At 43.7% G+C, this 27,572-nt stretch overlaps 1 long non-coding RNA gene across 1 annotated transcript; it reads right to left on the reverse strand.

The window, feature by feature from the left end:
* Positions 1-11,823: 11,823 nt before the first annotated feature.
* On the reverse strand, positions 11,824-15,791 carry LOC138798476 (uncharacterized). The gene is made up of 3 exons (XR_011364087.1): positions 15,712-15,791; positions 13,075-13,175; positions 11,824-11,928 (listed from the first exon to the last, which is right to left on the reverse strand). It is a non-coding gene; the product is annotated as an uncharacterized lncRNA (long non-coding RNA).
* Between the last annotated feature and the right edge of the window lie 11,781 nt (positions 15,792-27,572).

A 27,572-nucleotide genomic window follows, 5' to 3' on the forward strand; every position in this document is an offset into this window, starting at 1 on the left:
ATGGTCCGAACCTGTATCGGTTTTGGGTTCGTACGAACCCAAACTCTCTGCAATGATTCCCGCTGCCTGGCGGCTCCGTGGAGAGGGTGGATACAGCGGGAGGACCGCCTGGAAAACTGGGATACAGCCATAGCCATAGGCTGTATCACAGTTTGGCAGGCGGTCCTCCCGCTGTATCCACCCGCTGCACGGAGCGGCCAGACAGCGGGAATCTGATGCCGAGCTTTTGGGTTCATACGAACCCGAACCTCGGAAGATTCAGTCTATCCCTAGTTTTAGACTCTCTTAAGCGTGACAGACAAGAACCTGTGTGTGTGTGTATGTATGTGTGCGTGCACTTTACTATATGATTGAATAACATTGATGCCAGTCATACATACAGATTTAATTACAGTCCTATAGGGCACCCATAGGACGCTTTCATCCAACTGAAAATAATCTGGTGCCATGTCCCATCAGATGTCCGATCATGGAGAACGCCTCCATATTCCATTGTTGTATCTAGTATACAGAGCTTTGCTTTTCCCGCTGTACATCAGTATGACCTTTATCTTCTTTTATCTATATGTCTAGTGCCGTCTTTCTCGATGACCCTGCTACAGCGGGCACATCAGGAGCTAATGGGGCAGAAAGCTGGATGCACACCATATTGGCAGGGTTAGCTGATCAGTCACCCATGAAACCAGGTGTGTGGACATCATGTCAGAGCAATGTTCTGTGTAGCAGGGTGGGGCAGACATGCAGCAACAAAAAACACATTTGTCATTGCTCGGTTTCTCAGAAATACCTTTTCTTGGAAGAAGAAAAAAAAACGATGAAATGAGCGTCTTGCAATATGTGCTGGCATGATGTGGAACCATTATAGTATTAGTCAGATGATTATACTTCGATGCCTGGAGTTGTGACTCTATTATCCACCATTCACACCTTTTTTCGGGATAAAGTTGGTAAGTTATCACTCCAGGACAAGCAGTGAGTGTCAGGTTTTTACTGTTTATTAGTATAAAACACACAGGAAAATTCTACCGTCACATAGCCTTAATATGGGAGTATATTGTATTCCATAACCAAGCTGCAACATCTGGACCTTCTGTGGTTTATCTGAATCTACTGGTGTCAGATAATAACATAGATTTTTTAATTTACTTCTATTAAAACATTTCCAATTGTCCTGTACTTATTAGCTGCTGTATGTCCTGCAGGAAGTGGTGTAATTTTTCCAGTCTGACATGGTGCTCTCTGACACCACTTCTGTCCATTTCAGAAACCATCCAAAACAGTAGCAAATCCCCATACAAAAGCCCTGTAGCGAATGGAAGCACAATTATTACATGCGTTGTTGCAGTGCAAAATTGTGATTTTTACATCATGGAAACATAGTCACTGCATAGGCCAAGTCCAAAGTTGAGAAAACATGATGTATATGAAAATATATTTTAATGTTTCAATGTACTATCCGCTCTCCTGCCGATGCTGTTCTGACAGTGCTCAGTAGTATTTGTACAGAGGACATGGGGGAGATTTATCAAACATGGTGTAAAGTGAAACTGTCTCAGTTGCCCCTAGCAACCAATCAGATTCCACCTTTCATTTTCCAAAGAGTCTGTGAGGAATGAAAGGTGGAATCTGATTGGTTGCTAGGGGCAACTGAGACAGTTTCACTTTACACCATGTTTGATAAATTTCTGCCCTGGCCTCTAATCCAATCACTGGCTGCAGTGGTGACCTGCTTCAACCTGTGATTGGCTGAGGCAACACTTCCTGTCTGTCAGACCAGAAAACAGGAAGTACTAGGCAGTGAGACCAGCACAGGATAAGTGGCAGGTGAGTATATGTTTTGATTTTTGTCTTTTTATTCACATCTGCCATCCTGAGAAGATTAAAACATTACAGTATTTTTTCTGAATAACCCCTTATAATCTTAATTATGAGATTTTTTTTACAAGACCAGATTTATGGGCAGCCCCTGGGAGAAAGTATTATACCAGAGGCAAAACCACTGGGTTCATGGTTCTGATGCAAAATATGTGACAGGACTCCTCACCCAGAGAACATGTGAAATATATTGTACTGGGGTCATTTAATGTGGCAGAGGGGCCTGTGGATCCCTTCAAGCATGACTGCTACCTCTGTTCACGCTGCTTTGTTGCTCACCATTTAACAAATCTGTTTTTAAAGTTTACAGTGTCACTGTTGTTTAAATTTTTTTTTGCAGAAATCAATAGTACAGGCGATTTTAAGAAACTTTATTAGCCGAAAAATGCATTTTTATCATGAAAAAGCAGTTTGAAGCTCTCCCCCCTGTCTTCATGGTTTTCTATGGAGAGGGGTGGGGTGGAGGGAGATGAGGCACCAAAACAGGACAACAAAGAGTTACTTTACAGCTAAATCACTGGGCTATCTCCTCTGAAGTCAGCACTGACCTCTCTGACCTCTAAATACCGGCTTTCACACAGGTCCCCTGTGTAATCCTTTGTTCTCTGCTCTCTGCTGCCGACTAATCTCCCTCCTCCCCTCTCCATAGGTTACACAGGGCTCGACTTATGTAAAAGAGTCGAGATTTCCTGATAATGAGTGTGTGTGTGGGGGGGGGGGGGGGCTGGGAAAAGGCTTTTTGAATGCAGATTATGGCATATTGTCCTAATAAACCCAATTACAAAGTTTCTTAAAATCGCCTGTACTATTGATTTCTGCAAAAAAATAAAAAAATACGACAGCGACACTTTAATTTTAACGTACAGAAAAATGTGGGCAACCATGTTTGTGTACACTAAAAATATTTTTCTAAAAATGGATCTGCTTTGTTCCTTTTTTTCTTTATAATGTAATTCAATGAAAAATGGATCTTGATGGATGGCATACAACTGCATCAGTTTTACCACACCCCTTTTTTGTTCCTTTTTTTTTTAACCATTAAATGGTTAAAGGGACAGCAAAAACGCAGTGTGATCCCAGCCTGACACATGTAGTACAATTGTTCTGCTTTTTTACTCAGAAACAATAAAAGCACAAACACTTTGACCACCAGAGGGCAGTATGTGAAATACATTTCATGCATTGGAGCTTCTGCAGAACATCTCTTCTCACACTGAGACATGAAATAAGAAGCTGTAGGCGTCTTTGTACTGTTGTTCCAATATATATATATATATATATATATATATATATATATATATATATATATATATCCCTTTCAGGACCAAGGCAAATTTTATGAATATGACCTGTGTCACTTTATTCATCAATAACTTGGGAATGCTTTTACCAATCCTTCTGATTCCAAAATTGTTTTTTTGCTACATATTCTACTTTATGTGTAAAAATGTAAAAAAAGCGCATTTCTCTACATTTGAAAGTCTCTGCCAATAAGGAAAATAGTAATACTACATTCATTATTTATTAATTCATATCTATATCATGTCTACTTTATTTTAAAAGCATTTGGTGAACATGCTTTTACTTATTTGGGATGTTAGAGGCCGTAAATGTTTAGTAGCAATTTTCTAAATTTTCGTGAAAATTTCAAACTCAGAAATTCTTTAGGCACCAGTTCAGTTTTGGAGTATATTTTAGAGGCTAAAAAACTAAAAAAAAACACAATTCAACCCATTTTGAAATCTTCACTCTTTCAAGTGTTTAAATTTACATTCATTCAGTTATTTAACCCTTTGGGCATTTCACAGGAATAACTGCAAAGTAAGAGTTAAAAGTTAAAATTTGCATTTTCTTTCCAGAGATTCCAATGTAATCCTATGTGTTTTTTACAAAACCAATTACCGTTACTGATCCACCAATGCCGGCAATTGCCGATGTTGGACCCCCTTTGGGGGTCCAGTGGCAATTACACTAAACTGTCAGCTATCAGCTGAAAGTTTAGTTGCAGCTCCCGGTCACTGTTTGTGTAAACAGTGAGCATCTGAAGCAGGTCAGTAAATTTACTGACTTTTGCTTGAAAGGGATATATATATATATATATTATTCTAAAATAGAAAAAGATATTTCAGTAAAAGTTCATTTTAGGTGGAAGTTACGTTATGTCCTTTATCAGAGTATTGAATGCAAAACAATGTACCATAATAAAAAGATGCAAATCACTAAGGTGAAAAAGACAAATCGGAGAAATTATTGAGTAGATATATCGTGAGCATCTTATATACACAGCGCGTCAATGTGTTATTGATACCGTGAAGAATTTCCTGAAATGTAGAAGACATAATCCAGCTGATAAGTGGATACAACCATATCTCTCTAATGTTCGGTTTGCTACAATGTATCACTTCAGGTAAATTTAGTCCAGTCTGTTTACGGAGGATTGTCTAGACTAGATACCATTGTATCCAACTCCCAGCTGTAAGCAGGACTAGTCAGGACCAGTTTAGACAGCCCCTCTCCCCCCCCTCATTGTTCCATCCATGCTGCGTAATAGCTCGGCTGTACCATAACCCAGAGGACTTGAGTGTTTTTCATGTGGATTCGTGTAAATCCCATTTTGTACCAGCACGCTCGCATACTATATAGCCTTTCAGTATACAAAGACTAGCATTAACCATAACACCGCTACATAAGGCCCAAATAATACCGCTACAGCAGGAAGACAACCATTACCATACATAGGGTCTGAACAATACCATTATACCGCCATACAAAGACGAATATTTCCCTTAAGAATAATCGTCCGAATCTTCCTGATATTATCGTTCTATGTAATAGAGAGAATGAAATGATCATTGGCACATTGTTACTTTAGGTCCTGACTTAAACTTATTGGGCGTCGGGCGCGCATCACTATGTTTAATAGCGAAGTGTGGCCAATGGCTGATGATTGTATAAAATAATAAAGTATTTATAAAGTATTACCACTTTCCCTGGTGTCCTCTGCCTTCCCCGAAGTCCTTGGAGGCAGGGGTGTAGCTAGGATTCACGGGGCCCCATAGCAAAAAATTTTAAGGGGCCCCCCTCCCCTAAGCACAACACAAAGCTTGCTCGCTCCCTCTCTCCCCTTATGGTTAAATACATAGGTGCAGGAGCAGACTACCTTCTGCTTAACCCCTTGTGTACTGCAGTGTGTAAGTGACCCAATGTTCAGATGACAAGTATATATCCGCTTTACTGCCTGGGCACTGATAACCCCTGGCCTCTGCAGGGAGCTCTGCACATTTTGCTACTTGATGGCACAGCTTGAGAACAGAGGTCAGAGGAGATCTCTTTGTCTTCTACTTGTTAGTCCATTTTTTGTATTGCAGCATGTAAGTAAACACTTGGTCACTTACACACTGCAGTACATAAGGGGTTAAGCAGAAGGACACACACTCTTAATTTTTCCCCTGGGCCCCCTTCCTGCATGGGCCCCATAGCAACTGCCTACCCTGCGTCTATGGTAGCTATGCCACTGCTTGGAGGCCTGCCCGGGGTCTGCAGCTCTGCCTTCTCCGCACTGACAGGCGCTCCCACCCCAGTCACTGACTTGCTGAGTGGCCAGTCCATCATTTGGATCCTGATGTCAGGATATCCTGGAGCCCAGCAATGTGGCGCTGAAGAGGCATGGCGAGAGGTGAGTTAATACTGTTTGTTATCGTACCCCCGTGCCCTGTCATAAAAAAAAAAAAAAAAACACCTTGGCCGGACTTTTCCTTTGACCATGATCTCTATGTCACTATCACCGTCAGATTTTTTTTTTCCACTTTTGCCCAGCGATCTATCCGCAAGGATAAACCATGATAAAAATAACTTTGCGCTGACAGTTCTTTAAGTCAGCGATAAGATGTTATCTCTCGCTCATGGAAAGTGGCTATATTTTAATCCAAAATCACTCTGTCATGTTCTATTATTAGACTATCCACTTAGCTTAATGTAACAGAGAAGATGAACATAATGGCTGCATCATGAGAGATTGCTGGAGATAGGCAGACACAGCCATTAGGATGCAATTACGCGCTGCACACAGCTAGCTTCTACCTCCAGCTCCGTATATGCCAGATTGCCGCTGATACCCGCATACAGAAATAAACGCAGCCGCCGCAGAGACGCTTGCTGTAAAAGCCCATTCACATTGTCTGCGACTGGTGAATATTTTAGACATAAGGAAATAAAATTATGGGATCATTCATAAAATCAAGCCGGCTATCCAATAGGGATTTTAGATTAATCTGTTTTGTGAATGAGGTATCGGACCAATCTAGCCGTAATCTGTAACCTGGTCTGTGCTCATGGAAAAATCCAACACCAGTTTACTCTCATTTTACAAAGAGGTTCTGATGGTCTGTAGAAAATAGTCCAAACTGATTGGCCTTTTTGACCATCAGAAGAAAGTGGAGGAGGGGAGGTGAGTGGCTGCAAGCTGTAAGCGTCAAGGGGAACTGCATAGTGTATACAGGGTAAATAAGGGCCCTGTTCCACGGGCCGAGCAGGGCTAGATCGCCGCTCGTTTACTGGGCCTATTACACGGCCCGATGATCGTTGAGCGAGGGCTGCAGGGACATCATTACCGATGTCCTTGCAGCCCTTGCAGCATACATTACCTGTCAGGTCTTCTCCTCCGCTCTGTCTTCCTCCCAGGGTCCCGCACGCTCTAGCTTCAGAATGGCCTGTCACCTGACAAGCCACTCAGCCAATCACAGGCCGCAGCGGTCCCGGCCTCTGATTGGCTGAGCGCCCCGTCAGCTGACAGGCCACTCTAAAGCTAGAGCGTGCGGGACCAGGGGAGGAAGACAAGGCGGAAGAGAAGACCTGACAGGTAATGTATTGTGCTTCTCAAATCGTCGGTCACCCACCGCGTATTGCTATTCCACCGTAGCGATGCGCGGTGGGGGAACGATGATTTTAGGGCTGGCCCTAAATGAACGATCAGCCGATAACACGATCATCGGCTGATCGTTCTCTCTATTCGGCCGATTATCGTTCCTGTGGAATAGGGCCCTAAGTGTGGTACTCGGCCCGTAGTTGAGCTAACCGTGATGCCAATTCTGTAGTGTACGGCTAGTGATGTTAATGTTGTGACGCCAGTGCTAGTCCAGCACACAGGTGTGATGTTGGTGCCTTTTTTGTAGATGGCTGGTTTGTGTCCCCAAGATGGTCGGTAACCTGCCGGGTTGTTGTGGGTCCCTTGGGCTCTTGTCACGGTAGTCCTTAGTGGTAACTGACCCACCCGGACTAGCGGTACCGCCACCCACAGAAAAGGGAAAAATAACCCAAGGGGTCTGGTTTGTGTGTATGGTTGCTGGTGCGTATAGAAGATGAAAGTGTCCCAATAGTTTAAAAAAAAATAGAGCAGCTTTACTGGCAGGTTTTTCAATATAACAATACTCTTTTACGGAATAGATAAAGCTTCATACAAACATTTAGTGCTTGAGCTTGTTGTGCTTGAGAGTAGCAAGAGAAAAAGAGGTAGTTGTAGCAGTGCTTGAAGAGTAGAGTAGAGGAGTGAGCCAGAGGAGCCCCAACCCAATACTTTGTATTGAAGTGTTTACTTGTATTTGTGTTTAGACTTTGGTCTAACCACCTTCTGCCCTACAGTTGCAAGCTACTCGTCCTGTCAAGGTAATACAAGCCCCAGTCGTGGTTATCTGGGTGTAGCTAAGTGTCTGGGGGTGTCCCAGTTACCTGCACTGCGTGATAGGATTTGTAGGCCTTCAGTACTGGCTTATTTGTCCTATCAAGGCTTGTTCCTCTTGTGCTCAGGATACTGCCCTGCTCCTTTTAGATGTGTTCTTGGCATGGGTTAGGGTGTTCCTTGGAGACCTCTCCCTTTAAAGTGCTTAGCACTGCATAGAATATATAGTGGTAGTTGTGAAAGAACTGGTTGTCTTTTGCTGCATCTATACACTCTTGTGTCTAGAGTAGACTCAACTGACTCGCTCACTTCCTTCCACACAGAACTAACTAACTCCTCCTACAGAGGGTGAGTGTGTGTGAAACGCAGGTATAGGTAGAAAGAGGGAGAGCACCTCCTATTGGTTAGCACAAAACACATGGTATAACAGAAACATTAACCCAATACTGACTTCAGCTGTGCAATACATATACATAGAGAAGATACTGACACCTAGTGGTAAAACTGTAAAATACCTCATCACCACTTAACCTGAAAGAGAACTTTGTAACAGGTGTTTAAGTCACTAATAGTTGGACACCACATAAGGCTTCCATCTTAACTCAGTAGCAGCACTGCAGTGTAACACTGTGCTTACTTCGCTGCTATTTATTTCCTTTCTGCTCATACCACCATGCAAACCCAGTGCATCAGTAACCTCTTCTTTCACCCATGGACCATCTATAGTGCTCTTCTGTATAATTTATCCCCGACAGGGTGCTATTCTGTTCACCAGCACTTGGTCATGTCACAGAAGAGGAGAATGTAATGTGCTGTGCTCTGATTGGCCAGAGATATAAGGAAAAGGAAGTCCTGTGGCATACTACTGGCAAACAACTGGCCCAGCTCAAGTCCACCCTTTTGAAATGAAGAGAATAAAAAAAAATCACTGTGCACCATGAAGGGGACTCTCGGGGGGCTCAAAACAGCAATGAAGGCATGTACGCATTTATGAACAAACAGCCATTTCAGTGGCAATTTATGCCCCCAAAATGTGCAAAAAACTGTACGTGAACATAACCAAAAAGAGTCCATTCGTTTTTTAAAATTTCACACAGGCCTGGAACTTTCCGCGATAACGTCAAGTTCATTATTCACTGGCCAATCACTGGCGTTAGGAATTATATGCTTCACATTTAGGAAGAAACTGCTGTCCATCATGTGACCAATGTATGTGGATTGCCACATCTCCACTAGGGACACCAGAGTGAAGATGGTGCTGGAGCGGTGGCCACTTTAAGGGGGATTAAAGGGGTGTCCTAATATTTTATAACTACTTTAAGGGCTACAGGAATTTTTCTTTTTGGTTTTACCTCCTTACATTTTGCATTGGTTCTGAAGTCTCCAAGGTATCTTTGCGTGCGTGTGTGAGTGTGTGTGTGTATCTTGTAGCAGGACGGCCTTGAGTCTTTTCCTCCATGGATTTTCTGTGTTCTCCATGTGTCCTCTTTTCCGTTCCATTTCCGCTCATAAAACATAACAATAATTATAATCAGAGAGTATAATGTACCATTCCCCAATCTGTGGCTTTCAAGCTGTTGCAAAACTATAACTCCCATCATGTACTGATTAAAGATGAGCGAACCAGGTTCGGGTTTGAGTCGATCCGAACCCGAACAATCGGCATTTGATTAGCTGGGGCTGCAGAACTTGGATAAAGCTCTAAGGTTGTCTGGAAAACATGGATACAGCCAATGACTATATCCATGATTTCCACATAGCCTTAGGGCTTTATCCAAGTTCAGCTAATCAAATGCCGAACGTTTGGGTTCGGATGGACTCAAGCATGCTCCAGGTTCGCTCATCTCTAGTACAGATGCCTTCAGCAGCCAATGACTTATGGGAGTAACAGTTCTGTAACTGCTGGAGTTTCACAGATTACGGAACAGAATTGTGAGTTGTAGTAGATGCTTGGAACAAACTTCCAGCAGATGTGGTAGGTAAATCTACAATAACTAAATGTAAACATGCCTGGGATAAACATATATCTATCCTAAGATAATAAGAAAGGAAATACTAAAAGGGCCGACTGGAGGGACCAGGTGGTCTTTTTCTGCCGACAATCTTCTATGTTTTTCTCAGCGGGTTTCTGTTATTCTAGATAGAAGCTCCCATTATTTACATACACCCTGCTCCAGTAGATTCCTTATTGATCCATTCTCATAGTGTTTAGCCTCAGCTACCTCCTGTCGGGCACTGTTGTTACATGGCCATTTGTGACCTCAATCAGCTCTTCTGCGAATGTAGATTATCAATACACCAGAGACTAGCGGTGACATCCCTGAAGCAGCTGTTATGTTCCCTGAGGAATACTATGGATAATGCAGGGACACTGCGTAAAAAAATGTGCACAAACATTTCCTGGAACTGTAGTGAGGATACATGGAAGTAAGACACATGGAATATAGGATGTATTCATGCTTTTTGTGCAGCTGAAGTTGAAGGAGTTATCCATGATCATTCAAAAGAAAGGTGGTGTATCCCCCCATGGTCACAGTCCTAAATTCCTCACATACATACTTGTCAACAGGGCTGATTCTGTTAGGATAAACCTGCACGCTAGGCCACAGTGAGGGCTGGGATATTACAGGGCAGTCACAAGTGTTTAAAGGGGTTGTCCAGCAAAAATCTATTTCTTTTAAATCAACTGGTTTCAGAAAGTTATATAGATTTGTAATTTACTTCTATTTGAAAATCTCAGCTTCCCATAGTTATCAGCTGCTGTACGTCCTGCAGGAAGTGTTGTTTTTTCAGTCTGACACAGGGCTCTCTGCTGCCACCTCTATCCATTTCAGAAACTGTCCAGAGCAGGAGCAAATCCTCATAGAAAACTTCTCCTGCTCTGGACAGTTCCTGTCATAGACAGAGGTGGCAGCAGAGAGCACTGTGTCAGACTGAAAATAAAACACTTCCTGCAGTACATACAGCAGCTGATAAGTATGGGAAGACTTGAGATTTTCAAATAGAAGTAAATTACAAATCTGTATAACTTTCTGGCACCAGTTGATTTGAAAGAAAAAAAATCACTGGATAACCCCTTACATGTCTTGATTAGGGCCTTAAAAGTGTTGGTAACTGCATAGATCTCATGTCAACATGTCAGAAGGGCCTGATCAGCCGCCGAAGAAGTCCTATTACACAGCTATAGTGGCGTGTGTGCGTGTGTGTGTGTGTGTGTGTGTGTATATATATATATATATAGGGTACATATGAAGCATTACAGAAAGATGTGATGTGACGGTAAGAAAATCCTAATATGACTACCTTGCACCCCATTCCTTTTCAAATTTGATTTTCAAAGCATGCTGGGAGTTAACATTTTGAACACTACAACTTCCAGCATGCCCTGCAGGTGTACTGCACTCAGTGTATGTTGGGAGTTTTAATTCCTCAACAAATGAACAGGCAACCTCTCTATCTCAAACCAAAGCATATACACATTAGGGCTGCACATCAATTATTCTTCCCCAAAAAATCATACCTATACATAAAATACTAAATGGAACAGATGGAAGGGAGACCAGCCTCCTTATCTATTATTTGTTCAGGCAGTCTTTTTTGACAGACACGATGGTGTACTGACGCAATGGGCCTTAAGGGTACACATGAACCATAGATGAGAAACCCCCTAAAGGCCTCCATCTGCTTGTGGCAAGTTTGGATGTCAATCTTAGGTGTATGAGGCTCTCCCCCATGATAATGTAGTCGGTGATAGAGGTTGGGTGAGCCCTTTGTTCTGGAAGAGGTAAGCCACAGCCAGAGCTCTTCCGCAGCTGCTTACCCCTCTCCATAGAGAAGACAGGAACGTCTGGCTGTGCGGAGTGTTCCTGTGTATGGGGAGGACGGGGCCAGTCTGGGCAGATAACTGACAGCCAGACAATCATTCCGCCGTACACCTATCAGTTCACCTTTTTTATGGTGATGATGGTTATTATTGGAGTTGTCCGCTCTTCAGTTAGGAAACTACAACTACCAGCATAAACTGAAAGCTGTGCACATAAGGTATTCTGGGAGCTGTAGTTTGACTAAATACTGGTCAGTCACTTTCCATAGAGCAGTAGGGTGCACCCCCAGAATCAATTCCACTGATTTGCACCAGGTGCCCCAGTCTGCCACTAAGAGGGTGGAATAACGTTTGCTAGCCTTTACCAGAGCTGGATTGGGTTCAGGAATGTAGTCATGTAAAAGTTGCATACACGCAGAATAGCTCGGACATTCTTCGTTATGCGTTATGCTGGAGTTATTCTCACAAACTGCGGCTAAAATACAATCCATGGATTCTTTTCAAATGTTCAGCAAGTGACTATATCTAGAACAGTAGAGGTCCAATATGGCTGTATCTGTGCGGGGAAGGTACTATTATTACATAGAAGACTGTTTAACTGTCGAAATGCACATGTAATCCGCTCAAAATTTCGTAAAAAATGAGCAGTCTTGGCTCTCATTGTTTTCTATTGTATTTCCATGGATTAGTGCACATGGCAGAAACTTCTGTCCGGATTCTACACGGAATATGCGTTCCTGGGTGGATTCAGCTAGAGGAATCCTATAGAAGTCAATGGGGCTTAAATTCTGTTAGAAATTCTGCTGGAATTCCGCTTGCTTTCTGCTTGAATTCCGCTCCTAGGGTGGGTTCACCATATGGAATCCGCGTGGATAAGTTCCGGATTAGGTCGCTCGTACCTGTTTGGACACCATTCTATGGCTGGGCCGATTCTGCATTTCGCCGAAAGAATTGACATGTCAATTCTTGTGAACCTACCCCTATTCTGACAGGGCAGAAAAGGAAAGGAATTTCAAGCAGAAATCTTTCCTCTTCAGTTCCTCGCAGAATTCCTGAGAATCGCTCAGTGTGCATATACCCTTAACATGTAGATGTGTATATGTATATGTATATGTGTTAATCCCCCGCCAGCTCCTTCTTAAGGCACTATTACACCAAGCGATTATCAGCCATATATGGCCGACTATCAACCAATGCGACCGATAATCGATTGGTGTAATAGCTCCTGTTAAAAGACAATGATCAGTCAACATGCACGTTGTTGGCTGATCCTTGTCTTTCAACATGTTGAAAAAAACTAGAACAATATCGACGATCTGCTGGCCGCTAGCCCGCTACAATCTACACCTGCATGTAGCAATATTGTAATAAATTGCGACATGGAGAGAAAGGAGCTGCTGCACCTCACACCTATGGCTGACACTAATGCCTCTAGGCTACATTTAAAAACCAATGCCAGGATGTTGGTATATAATTTGATCAAAACATATTGCTGGCCCACATGAGTCCCTACACTAAATCAACACTGCGACCGCCAACCCCGTAAAGTGTGCACAAGCAGGGAAGGGGGGCCATAGAATGGCCCTGCAACCCCATGGTCACAGGACCAAACCCCAAGGGCCCCCCCAAAACCCAGGAGGCACCACCAGTGGAGGAAGCTGCCACCAAGCAACACAAGTATGAATATGGTCTTATTACTCACCATTGCTCCTGCAGGTAGAATGGGAAAGATAGCCATGCCATGTGTGCACAGGTGCCTCCGGCTGATTGGGGTCACATGGGTCTTACAAGAAGGAGTGCCAACTGCTCGAAAAGGGAGAAAAGTAAAATGCGACATGGAGAAAAAGGAGCTGCTGCACATCACACCTATGGCTGACACTAATGCCTCTCGGGTACATTTAAAAACCAATGCCAGGATGTTGGTATATAATTTGATCAAACCATATTGCCCCATGTACGACGTGCCAGTCTCCTGGTGTCATGGGTCTTCCAGGAGGAGTGCAAACACTCAGAAAAGAGAGAAACATAAAATATGGACAAGGAGAGAAAGGAGCGCTGCACCTCACACCTATGGCTGACACTAATGCCTCTTGGCTACATTTAAAGACCGGTGGTGCCTGCTGGGTTTTGGGGGGGCCCATGGGGATTGGTCCCGTGACATTGGGGTTGCAGGGCCGTTCTATGGCCTCCCTTCCCTGTTTGTGCTCCCCTCACGGGGCTAGCGGTCACTGACTGACACAGATTTGAACCAGGGGACCTGCACGTGGTACATGGGGCAATATGGTTTAATCAAATTATATACCAACATCCTGGCGTTGGTTTTTAAATGTAGACGAGAGGCATTAGTGTCAGCCATAGGCGTGAGGTGCAGCGTTCCTATCTCTCCCTGTCCATAAATTGTAATAAATGATGTTGGTAGAGATAGAGGTGATGAAAAATCACTACCCGACCCCTTTTTTCTGGGAAAGATAAGCTGCAGCCAGAGTTCTCCCCTCTCCATAGAGAACACTGGAATGCTCAGTTGTAATGGACGTTCCTGTCTATAAGCAGGACGGGAGCTGGATGGAAAAGATAACTGATGGTTGAACGATCGTTTGGCCGTGAGTTATTGAACGTGTATGGCCAGCTTTATACCCAAAAGGATGAAAGGAGGGAGTAGCACCTCTAAATATTCACAAAGAATGGGTAAAAACTCTGGGAGAGCCCTGACTCTCCATCAACATGTCAACCTATTGTGAGGATGCACGCTACAATATGCGGAGAATGTTTTTTCTTTATGCGGCTAATGGGTCTATTACCCGGCCTGATATTTGAGATTAGCACTCTTCGGCAGGGCCTTCATGAGGCCTGAATAATCGTGGGGCCATTATACATTGTTATCGGCTGCACATCTCCTGTCCGCACTACAGGGTCTTGGCTGATGATAGATAAACATTGGATGACAAGTAGTCAATTAGATATCCCGCAGTATGCTAGTACCGGTCAGTCTGTCTATTATGCTTGCTTCTCTCACAGTACGCTACACCTCAGCACGTCTCAGGTGACACATACTTTATTTATCATAGACTTAAAGACACTGACAAGATGAGACGTGTATATTCAGTCCACTAGAGTACAAACCATGATTTATATGGAGAAAATATGCATACTTAGGCTATGTGCAGACTATGTATTAGACCGTCTAGTCTATCAAAAGATCATCCCGTCCGGTACTGCAGTACCGGCCAGATGATCTTTTCGGCCGCAGGGTTCCAGCTAGAGCCGCTCGCTCCATAGTGTGCACTGACATGGTTTTCTGCGGCCGATATTCACTGAATAGCAGCCGCAGAAAACTGACATGTCAGTTGTTTGCAGCACTGCTAGGGATCCCGGCCGGAACGTATGCTATGTGTATATGCTCCAGACGGGATTCCATAGATGGAGAGTTAACATATATTTTCATAATTTTATGAAAATATACGTTGTGTGAACCTAGTATGACAGTATAGAGTATACAAGGCAAGGTTTAGTGTTTTTGCCACTTTTTCCTTAACTAAGGGCCCTATTACACAGAGAGATAATCTGCAGAATCAGGATTCAGCAGATTATCGCTCCGTGTAACAAAGATAATGATCAGCTGATGAAAACGATCATCGGCTGATCGTGTCATTTAATCCTGCCTAAAAATCATCGGCCGTCGGATGCATCACTACGTGTAATAGTGATGCGGATGACGACTGATGAATGTGTAGAAAAATAGAAAATAAAAAAATGTTTTTCTAGCTTCTCCCTTCTCCCCGCAACCACCACTGGAACTTCTGAACCGGTCTTTAAAAGGACAGACTGCTCTGCCAATCACTGGCCATGGTACTGTCCCATCTTGGCCTGTGATTGGCTGAGCAGTCTGTCACTTTAGAGACTGGTTCACAAGTTCCAGCGGCTGCGGGGTAAGGGCAGAAGGGAGAAGAACACAGGGGAGTGCGGAGAGGTATGTATACAGTTTATTATTTTACACTAGGGCGAGGGCTGCACGGACATCGCTAATGATATATATATATACAGCCCTTGTTGCACGATTATTGAGCTGTGTAATAGGCTCAATAAGCGAGCGACAATCTAGTAGAATATGGTAGTAAGGTAGTAAGGTAGTATGGTAGTAAGATCATATTCTATCCTAAAACCGTATGGTAGTAAGACCATATTCATACTAGTAGATACATCAGGGTATGTAATATGGCCCTTACTAATCTTTCAGCTTATTTACATTGGCGGGGTCTTGTGACAGTGTACCACAAATTCAGAATCCTCCTCTTCTCCACAGACCCTTAAAGTCCCATTACACAGGGCAATTAAAGTGTACCTGTCATGACAGCCGCTGCCGAATCAGCAGAGATTTCCTCTGTTATTTTGGAAGTTCAGGTCTCCATGACTACATGGCCTACATGGCTATAGGTCTCCATGACTACATGGCCTACATGGCTACAGGTTTCCATGACTACTCTCTGCCACATGAGGTTGTCATGGCTGATTTATTAAATAAGTTCAAGGGAGGCCTGGATGATTTTCTTGAAAAATATTTTCCGGTGATACGTTGATCCAGGGATTATTCTGATTGTCATTGGAGTTGGGAAGGAATTTTCTCCCTGTGATGGGGCAATTGTCATGTGCCCTTTAAGAGTTCTTGCCTTGCTCTGGATCAACATAGTAGGGTTTCTCTAGGTTGAACCTGGTGGACTCTTTCATGGTCTTCTTTCAACCTTATTAACTATGTTACTATGTTACAAACACGCCATGAGGCCGTAGTGCATGCAACCCCCATTCTGATCCAATGGGGGTCCTGTGCATTATGGTCACATGGTGCGCTTACAAGGGGAGATGGGTTGACAGCAAATAATTGGCTGCATGAGCCAAGTGATCATCAGATCAGAACGTTTGGTGTCTCAATCATTGCACAGCTGATTAAAGGCTCGGCAAACAATCACCGATCACTGAGATGGCTGCTTACTGGGCACAGTCAGCCTGTCCAAGGGGCCTTTAGAATGACCTGTGAAAATACTGCCGTGTGACAATGGACTTATGGGTCAGTCTGTTCCTATGAATGTCCCAAGTACAAAAGAAAACATATAAAAAAATAAATGTCTGAGAAGTCTTTTATAATCTCCTTGTGACACGTTATGTAAAAAATAAATCTGTTAATAAAATAGCAAAACATGACATTTATAAAATTACAAACAATAAATCAGTATAAACTCAAATGAGAACTTAGCTGTATACAGTATGACACAAAGAAAAATAATGCAAAAAAAATAAATATATATATATATATATATATATATATATATATATATATATACACATATATAAAAATATATTGAGTAGATCAATAATCAAAAGACAATAAGCAACTGCATATGTAACTAAATGTGTCTGAACCAAAACTGGTGGGTAAAAGAAAACTATGGGGCAATAAGCAGGGAGACACTGACTAAAGGCCCTATGACACAAAGCGATTATCGGCCATAGTCCGCATGCACAATGTCAGCTGATCTTTGTCTTTCAACAGGCTGAAACGCCAATGATCAGCCTGGCAGGGATCTGCTGCTGTCGCTCTGTGTAATATTACGTTGACACAGGAACCCCCCAAAAGTTACTATATTGCATTCTATTTTTACGATTACACCAATTTATATCTTCATCAACAATATTTTTGGGGTTCCATCATACATGTTATGGCAGAATGAAAGACGCCATTACAAAAGTACAACTATTCCTGTAAAAAACAAGCCCCCACATGACTCTGTAGATAAAAAAAAAATGAAAGTGCTAGAGCTCTTAGAAGGGGAGGAGCAAAAAATGAAAAAGCAAAAATGAGAATTTGTGCGGTCCACTGGGTCATTTTGGGCTTGGTCCTCAAAGGGTTTTAAGCTGTATCCAACTTCTTCAGCCACTGGTGCTTGAGGTTTGCTCATCTCTAGCGCTCTTAAGAGTGTTTGGTGCACTGGGACAGTACGTTATCCTTCGGTGCACTAATCCATCCACCAGCACAGCCCTCTTCATGAGTATTCATCCAGTGCTCTGCAGTGAAGAGCAGCCAGAGTGATAGGGAATCTGTCAGCCTTGACAGAGGGCAAGATCCCACCCTACCCCGATATATAGCGTGGGATAGTTAAGGTCCTATTCCACGGAACGATTATCGTCCGTATTCGGCTGATATCGGCCGCTACGGATGATAATCGTCCCGTGAAATAGAGTGCAACCATCAGCCGACATCGTTCATGTCGGCTGATCGTTGTAGTCGCTTGTCTTTCAACATGTTGAAAAACAAGCAACTAATACAGCAACGATCTGCTGCCATAGCTCCGTTGAATAGGAGCATAGGCAGCAGACGCTGCTGTATCCTATGGGCTGCCCGGACGATCCGCGATCACCCGGGCAGCCCCCCCGCAGCTTCCCGCCGCCCCTCCCGAACTCACCCGCTCGCTGCAGCCGCGTTGAATAGGGGCGGCAGCGAGCGGGGAACGAGGAGCAAACAAGTGCTGAGAGCGCCCGTTTGCTCCTTTAGACGGCCTGTGTAATAGGGCCTTTACTTTCTCCTGGCAGTCCCGCTCCAGGTGCCGTTCCCATTATGTAGAAATCGCCACTGCGCTCACTATGCAAATGAGCAAAGATGAGTCCAATGCCCATAGGAAATCACCGCTCCAGTGATTTCCTATGAGCAGCGGACTCATCTCTGCTTTATTGTATAATGAACACGGTGGCAATTTCTATGCGACAGGATCGGTATCCAGAGCGGGACTACCAGGAGAGGGTAACTATCCCACATTGTGGGTGAATTCCTGAACAATTTTGCAGTGTGGTTAGAGCATTATCACTGCCATAAGGGGGCCCCACTACAATGAGGGGGGGAGCACAGCCTGTTCTGTACAGGATCTATACAATGTTTAGGTAGCTGGTCTGTGTTATCCATATGAAGGCCAAAATTTAAGCCTTCCCATCAATACATTGCCCAGGGAATCATACTGCCACCACCAGCTTAATCACTTCTCATAGTGCATTTTGGTGCCATCTCTTCCCCAGGTAGGGATACATACACCCAACCATTTATATGATCTCAAAGAAAATGTGATTCATCAGATCAGGCCACCTTCTTCCATCGCTCCATCCAGTTCTGATGCTTATTTGCCCATTAAATGTGATTTTAGCAGATGACAGGGTCAGCTGGTCACCGTCTGTCCAAAGAATGAACATTTTCAGAATGGAGTCTATGGCAGAGGCGGACACGCGCTCGTGTGGTGTCTCACCACGGGTGTTACTTGTCTGGCATCTGTCGCAAAAGCCTTGAACTCAAAGTTAAAGGAGAAGTCTGGTGAAAATTTTTATTGAACTATTGTATTTCCCTACAAAAGTTATACAAATCACAAATTACAGTAAATGTTTATAAAGTGTTTTTTTTCCCTGCACTTACTACTGTATCAATGCTTCACTTCCTAAATAAAATGGTGATGTCACGACCCGACTCCCAGAGCTGTGCGGGCTGTGGCTGCTGGAGAGGATAATGACAGAGGAATACTCAGTGTTCCTCAAGTGCCCTGTGTCCCTCAGTGTCCCCCTGCCGTTATCCTCTCCAGCTGTGAAGTAGTCAGACACACATGTATGGTGAACCCAGAGATTTTTCCATTCCAAGCTATAACTATGGACAGTATGTAGTGTTAAACCCCTAAAGGAGGATAAGTCAGAGATCACCCCAGCCCAAGCTGTGTACCTCTCTTAAAAGTGCATGGCGGTATCCTAAGGCAGAGGAACTGACCCAGATAGAGCAAAGCTACCATAACAAAGGTCTATGTACTCTATCTCGCAGCTCAGGTGAAATCAGGACACCTTCGGACACTTAGCTTCGCCAAGGTAACATCGTCTGGGGCTTGTGTCTCCCTCGTACGACGGTTACCCTGACACTGCAGGGCAGAAGGTGGTTTAGTCAAACACAGGCACAAGTATTCTGCTCTCAAGTCTTCTTCTCTTCAGTACTCTCTTCTCAATTCCGGCAGAGCACACTACTACCCTGGTTTGGGGCTCTCCTGACAAACTTCTCTGCTCAACACTAAACTAAACAAGCACTGCTACTCTACCTCAGCACTTAAAGTGAGCTCAAGTCTGTATCACAGAAGTTACCTATTGAAAAGCTATCCTGTATTGCAAGAGACTCAGTAAAGCCCTTTTATTTATTCTACGGGGACTTAGTGATAATTGCACCAGCACATACACATACCGGCTACACACTTCTTGAGTTACTCTCCCCTTTCTGTGGGTGGCAGTACCAACAGTCCGGGTGGGTCTTCTCCCCAGTCTGGACCACTGTGACAAGAGCCCAAGGGACCCATCACAACCCGGCAAGTCACCGACCATTTTAGAGGAACAGTATAGCCAGCCACAATTAAAAGCAGGTGTAACACCCAACCTGTGTGCTGAGTTGGCACTGGCATCACGACAGTACAATCACTGCCTGAGCTGTACTATACCACCGACCGACCACCACAGAGGTGGTGTCACCAGGGACAACCTAGTAAGTGACCGGTCGAGCACCACATGCGGCCCTGAATGGTGGAATCCACGGCGGGTGTTCCACCTGGATTCCTCGGTGGGAACATACCCTAACAAAGATGGTACACTCTGGTCAATATCACATGGTTTTTACTTGATTTATGTAATTTTGCAATGTTAAAGTAATATGTGATTATCTTTAGAAAACATTATACATTAATAGATTAGTTGTGATAATAATATTGCACAGGGCACATTACATGTGATATATGGGGATGACGTGACTTTTATTGTGCAAAGTCCAATGGCCTCAGTTGCGCAATGACTGTTTCTGTGTAGCACAAGCCTTAAAGGGCTTATCCAAGCTTAGAAAAACATGGCCACTTTCTTCCAGAAACAGCTCCTCTCCTGTCCTCAGTTTGGGTGTAGGGTATTGCAGCTCAGTTCCATTGAAGTGATTGGAGCTAAATTGTAACACCACACACAACCTGAAGACGGGGGTGGTGCTGTTTTTTCAAGAAAGTAGCTGTGCTTTTTCTAATCCTTAATAACCCCTTTAAAATACCTAAATACAATAGATTAAGTAGACAATTCCAACCAAGATAATAATTCATTGGGTGAATGAACAATAGTTTCAGACAAGCAGTGACATGTCATTATTGTCTGTAAAGATGTTTGTTCTATATCCGCTTGTAGGGATGAGCGGACTTTGACAATGTTGTTCAAACTCGAAGGCTTGCCTTTTGACTCCCGAAGCTGGAAAAGTTGGATGCAGCCCTAGGAAGTCCTGGAAAGCATGGATACAGCTATAGGCCATAGGCTGTATACATGTTTTCCTGGCAGCCTTAGGGTAGTATTACACGGGCCCATGGGGACCCGATAATAACTGTAAACGAGTGGCGATCTGCTAGATCAGTGCTCGTTTACTGGGCCTATTACGCGGCCCCATAATTGTTTAACAAGGGCTGCAGGGACATCGTTACCGATGTCCTTGCAGCCCTTGCTTAAACTCTATACATTACCTATCCAGGCTGCAGGGCTCCTCTTGTGCTCTGCTTCTCTCCGGGTCCGCGCGCTCCAGCTTTAGAGCGGCCTGTCTGAGCTGCCAGGCCGCTCAGCCAATCACTGGCCACGGCGGTCCCAGCCTGTGATTGGCTGAGCGGCCTGTCAGCTGAGACAGTGCAGCAGAATAATACACGAATGATCTTTCCATGCAGGAACAAGTTAAAAAATGATCACCCTTCACCCAAGGTTACTGATCATGTACGGCCATCAGCCTACCTCTGTGTAATGTGTATGGCCACCTTTAACCCCAGGACTATAGGACAGCTGAATACATACGAGTGCCTTCCATCACAGTGTATTCCTATGCAGTAAATGTTATTTGACAACAACAATGCTGGAGTTTTCTGGATTTTCCAACCAATATAAAAATCACCTAACTGTAAAATTATAGGGGGAGATTTATTAAACATGGTGTAAAGTGAAACTGGCTCAGTTGCCCCCTAGCAACCAACCAGATTCCACCTTTCATTTTCAAAAGAGTCTGTGAGGAATGAAAGGTGGAATCTGATTGGTTGCTAGGGGCAACTGAGCCAGTTTCACTTTACACCATGTTTGATAAATCTCCCCCATAGTGTTCTGTGATACAGAACAGAATACAATCTTAGTCGTGCAACCAAACTATTTGTGCACTCTGTCCATGACTTCCTGTCACATGAACTTGTTACAGTTGCGATTACCAAAGCAGGTCGCAGTGATCACGGCAATATCATCTCAGGCTGCCGTAGTGGTGGTGGTGGTGGTGCATGTAATAAGCATAAACCCAAGGACCATGACACAACAGTCACCCAAAGTTGCAAGTGACTTTGCTAGCATTAACCCCAATGCAAGTAGCTTGTGAATTGCAACCAATAAACCATCAAACTTGGATTTTGAGTGACTGTTGTTTGAGGGGTTTTTGAGGGGTTGTTTGCCAAAAATTATTTTCTTTCAAATCAAGTGGTACCAGAAAGTGTCAGAGATTTGTAATTTACTTCTACTTAAAAATCTCTAGTCTCCCAGTACTTATCAGCTGCGGTATGTCCTGCAGGAAGTGGTGTATTGTCTCCAGTCCGACACAGTGCTCTCTGCTTCCACCTCTGTCCATGTCAGGAACTGTCCAGAAAAGTAGAAAATCCTCATAAAAAACCTTTCCTGCTCTCCAAACTGGAAAGAATATCACTTCCTGCAGGACATACAGCAGCTGATAAGTACTGACAGACTGGAGATTTTTTTTTAAATAGAAGTAAATTACAAATCTATGACACCAGTTCTTTTAGAATTTTTTTTTTTTGGTTGAACTACCCCCTTAGGGAGCATTCACACATACAGAATCTGCAGCAGATTTGATGACGCAAATATAACTAAATATAACTATAATGTAACTAAATAACTGAGCACAGCATCAAATCTGTGCCATCAAATCTGCTGCGGATCCTGTACGTGTGAACATACCCTAAGGGGGTATTTCTTCCAAATGAACTGGTGCCAGAGATTTGTAAAAATGTAATGAAATAATATGGAATCTTTGGCTACACCCACACTGTGACTTTGGTCATGCATCAGGAAAGCGCCGCATTGCAACATTGCAGCTAATGATTGTCAGTGTGGTCACAACTTTGCCAGCATGGATGTCAATTCAAGTTGTAAGCAGCCCGAAACCAAAAATAAACACTGGATATTTAGATGTTTGATGACTTTTGCGTCAGGGTCGCATAATGTCCCAAGTTGCAATGCAACCATATACACTCACCGGCCACTTTATTAGGTACACCTGTCCAACTGTACGTTACCACTTAATTTCTAATCAGCCATTCACATGGCGGCAACTCAGTGCATTTAGGCATGTAGACATGGTCAAGACAATCTCCTGCAGTTCAAACCGAGCATCAGTATGGGGAAGAAAGGTGATCTGAGTGCCTTTGAACGTGGCATGGTTGTTGGTGCCAGAAGGGCTGGTCTGAGTATTTCAGAAACTGCTGATCTACTGGGATTTTCACGCACAACCATCTCTAGGGTTTACAAAGAATGGTCCGAAAAAGAAAAAAACATCCAGTGAGCGGCAGTTCTGTGGGCGGAAATGCCTTGTTGATGCCAGAGGTCAGAGGAGAATGGGCAGACTGGTTCGAGCTGATAGAAAGGAAACAGTGACTCAAATAGCCAACCGTTACAACCAAGGTAGGCAGAAGAGCATCTCTGAACGCACAGTACGTCCAACTTTGAGGCAGATGGGCTACAGCAGCAGAAGACCACACCGGGTGCCACTCCTTTCAGCTAAGAACAGGAAACTGAGGCTACAATTTGCACAAGCTCATCGAAATTGGACAGTAGAAGATTGGAAAAACGTTGCCTGGTCTGATGAGTCTCGATTTCTGCTGCGACATTCGGAAGGTAGGGTCAGAATTTGGCGTCAACAACATGAAAGCATGGATCCATCCTGCCTTGTATCAACGGTTCAGGCTGGTGGTGGTGGTGTCATGGTGTGGGGAATATTTTCTTGGCACTCTTTGGGCCCCTTGGTACCAATTGAGCATCGTTGCAACGCCACAGCCATCCTGAGTATTGTTGCTGACCATGTCCATCCCTTTATGACCACAATGTACCCAACATCTGATGGCTACTTTCAGCAGGATAATGCGCCATGTCATAAAGCTAGAATCATCTCAGACTGGTTTCTTGAACATGACAATGAGTTCACTGTACTCAAATGGCCTCCACAGTCACCAGATCTCAATCCAATAGAGCATCTTTGGGATGTGGTGGAACGGGAGATTCGCATCATGGATGTGCAGCCGACAAATCTGCGGCAACTGTGTGATGCCATCATGTCAATATGGACCAAAATCTCTGAGGAAGCTTCCAGCACCTTGTTGTGTCTATGCCACGAAGAATTGAGGCAGTTCTGAAGGCAAAAGGGGGTCCAACCCGTTACTAGCATGGTGTACCTAATAAAGTGGCCGGTGAGTGTATATATATATATATATATATATATATATATATATATATATATACAAGGTGGTCCAAAAGTAGGTGCCTAGTGTGTGTAATAGGGTTATGAATTCAGGGGAGATTTATCAAACATGGTGTAAAGTGAAACTGGCTCAGTTGCCCCTAGCAACCAATCAGATTCCACCTTTAATTCCTCACAGACTCTTTGGAAAATGAAAGGTGGAATCTGATTGGTTGCTAGGGGCAACTGAGCCAGTTTCACTTTACACCATGTTTGATAAATCTCCCCTGAATTCATAACCCTATTACACACACTGGGCACCTACTTTTGGACCACCGTGTGTGTGTGTGTGTGTGTGTGTGTGTGTGTGTTTGTATTTATATATATAATATATATATAGTGGTGCCTTGGATTACGAGCATAATTCGTTTCGGAACTGTACTTGTAATCCAAATCACTCTTAAACCAAAGCAAATTTTTCCATAAGAAATCAAAATTCCACACCCCAAAAATGATCATTTTTAAATCTGAATAACATGTAAAACTAATGAAACAAACATTAAAAAAAAAGCTGAATATGTGATATTATAAGTTACTGTACAGTTTAGCAATCAGCATGTGGAGTATAATGTATAGTAACTGCATAAACCTGAAAATACAGCAGCAGGTTGTAGATACAGGATGGAACTGCAGATCCCCATAATGCAGTAGTGTAGTACAACAGGCTAGAATGGAGAAGCAGGGTTGCTGTCAGAGGTCTGTGTGGTCACATGACAGCAAGGGGGAAGGGGTGTATATCCAGCATAGACCAACCAGGAAGTGAGAATCACAGAGCTGTGCAGGAGGGCAGTGACAGAAACATCTCTATACTGCAGTGTGAGTAGCTGAGCGTAAGTGCTGGCACATTACAGCAGCAGTGTGTATAGCTGAGTGTAAGTGCAGGCACATTATAGCAGGAATGGAGAGGATGGGAAACACAAGGGCTGATAGAGACTGCAGGGAGCATGGAGGAATGAGCAGGGCAGATGTGGGCACAGTATAGCAGCACTCTCTGTCCGGGGAGAGAGGGGTTACAGCTATAAAGAGATTACCTCCACCGTCCTGTCCCCTGATGCAAGCCCCAGCCTGAAGTGGATCTGCTATGATTTGGAAGGTGAGGGAGACTTCCTGGGTTGGAGTACAGTACTGTAGACCCCGCTATGCAGACCATACCCCTCCCCACTCCCCCTCCCACCCAGTACAGGGAGCTCTTAAACCAAAGCAATGCTCTTAATCCAAGTTACAATTTTGAAAAACTGTGAGCTCTTAAACCAAAATGCTCTCAATCAAAGTTACTCTTAAACCTAGGTACCACAGTATATATATTACTATTGTGTTATGTCCCAATCTTTACATTTACAATGATTATAATTATTATGTTATGGTTCAATGCGACATTGTGATCTTCATGTTGCCAGTGCAAAGTCAATGGGGGGAATTTATCAATGCTCTCACCAGAAAACTAGTTTAACCCCTTAGCGACCCATGACATATCTGATACGTCATGGTGCCGCTCGGGGTGTTCAGAGCGGGGTCCCGCAGGGACCCCGCTCTGAACGGCGCTGATCCCAGCTGACACGTGCAGCCGGGCAGTGCCTCTATTAGCCGGCGCGGGTCCCGTTGCCGCGCCGGCTAATTAAGCCTCTAAGTGCAGCTGTCAAACCTGACAGCTGCACTTAGATGCTGTGCTCTCCGTGTCCCTGGTGTCTAGTGGGACGGATCTCCCCCCCGCGATGTGATCGCGGGGGGGAGATCCGTTCTTCTGCCCGTGCCGGGCCTCAGCGTCGGAATGACGCTGATCCCGGCTCGGCAGTAGATCGCTATGGCCTGCAGCAGGCCATAGCAATCTATGACCGATCTAATCGATCTTTGCTGTGTATATACACAGCATTGATCTCTATGAGAGATCAGTGCTGTCTATATACAAGTCCCCCAGGGGGGCTTCTAGTTACAGTAAAAAAAAAAGTAAAAAAGTGTTTTTATTAATAAAAAATCCCCTCCCCTAATAAAAGTCCAAATCACCCCCCTTTTCCCATTTTATAAATATAAAATAAATAAATAAATAAACATATTTAGTATCGCCGCGCGCATAATCGCCCGAACTATTAATTAATCACATTCCTGATCTCGCACGGTAAACAGCGTCAGCGCAAAAAAATTCCAAAGTGCAAAATTGCGCATTTTTGGTCGCATCAAATCCAGAAAAAATGTAATAAAAAACGATCAAAAAGTCGTATATGCGCAATCAAGGTACCGATAAAAAGAACACATCATGGCGCAAAAACTGACACCTCACACAGCCCCATAGACCAAAGGATAACAGCGCTATAAGCCTGGGAATGGAGCGATTTTAAGGAACGTATATTTGTTAACAATGGATTGAATTTTTTACAGGCCATCAGATACAATATAAGTTATACATGTTATATATCATAGTAATCGTAACGACTTGAGGAACATGCATAACAAGTCAGTTTTACCATAGGACGGACGGCGTAAATGCAAAACTCCCCGAAATCAAAACAAATTCGTTTTTTTTTTCAATTTGACAGCGCAAATGATTTTTTTCCGGTTTCGCAGCATATGTTATGGAAAAATAATCCCTGTCATTGCAAAGTACAATTGGTTTCGCAAAAAATAAGCGCTCATATACGTCTCTAGGTGAAAAAATGCAAGCGCTATGGACTTTTAAACTTAAAATGGAATAAGCAAAAGCGCAAAAACGAAAATAGGCTTTGACCTTAAGGGGTTAAAAAAATAGCACATTTATTTGAAAAAACAAAACAAAAACACAATAACGTCATGGAGCGGCCAGTCTCTGAAAAGATCTTCCGGGCCGGGACTGCAGTACTGTCCGGGTGATCTTTTCGGCCGCAGTGTCCTGATGTGGGCGCACCGTGTGCGCCGGCACTCAAACTCTCCATAGCGCACAATGGAGCGTGCCGCCAGAGCCACTCGCTCTATAGTGTGCACTGACAGGGTTTTCTACGGCGGCTATTCAATGGATAGTGGCAGCAGAAAACTGACATGTCAGATGTTTGCGGCGCCGCGAGAGATCCCAGCCGGAGTGTATACCATGTGTATACGCTCCGGCCGGGATCCCATGGAAGGAGAGGTAACGTATATTTTTGTAATTATCACGGCCGTGGTACACAGCCTTAGGGATGCGTTCACACATACAGGATATGCAGCAGATTTGATGACGCAGATTTCAAGTTGCAGATTCAAAGCAAATCTGGGCTATCAAATCTGCTGCGGATCCTGTACGTGTGAATGCACCCCAAAAGTCCATATATTTTTTTTTATGATTGCTCAAAGATACTCATTCGCCAAAATCTACACAAATCCCCTTAGTAAATTCCTCCATTATGAATCCCACCTGATTTTATTAAATTTTAATCAATTTATTTCCAGGTAACTACCCTGTAGAATAATCCCATGTAATGCTGCGTTTACACGGAACGATTATCATTCGAATAACGATAACGATAATTGTACGTGTAAACGCAGCGAAAGAACGACGAGCGAGAAATCGTTCATTTTGATCTTACAACATGTTCTTAAATCGTCGTTCGCAAAAAAAAACGCAGATCGTTCCGTGTAAACAGATTTAACCTATGTGCGAGATAGGCTTAAGCGATCGCAAAACGATT

This window comes from Dendropsophus ebraccatus, chromosome 8 (assembly GCF_027789765.1).
Source record: "Dendropsophus ebraccatus isolate aDenEbr1 chromosome 8, aDenEbr1.pat, whole genome shotgun sequence".
NCBI classification, from domain to species: Eukaryota; Metazoa; Chordata; class Amphibia; order Anura; family Hylidae; genus Dendropsophus; species Dendropsophus ebraccatus.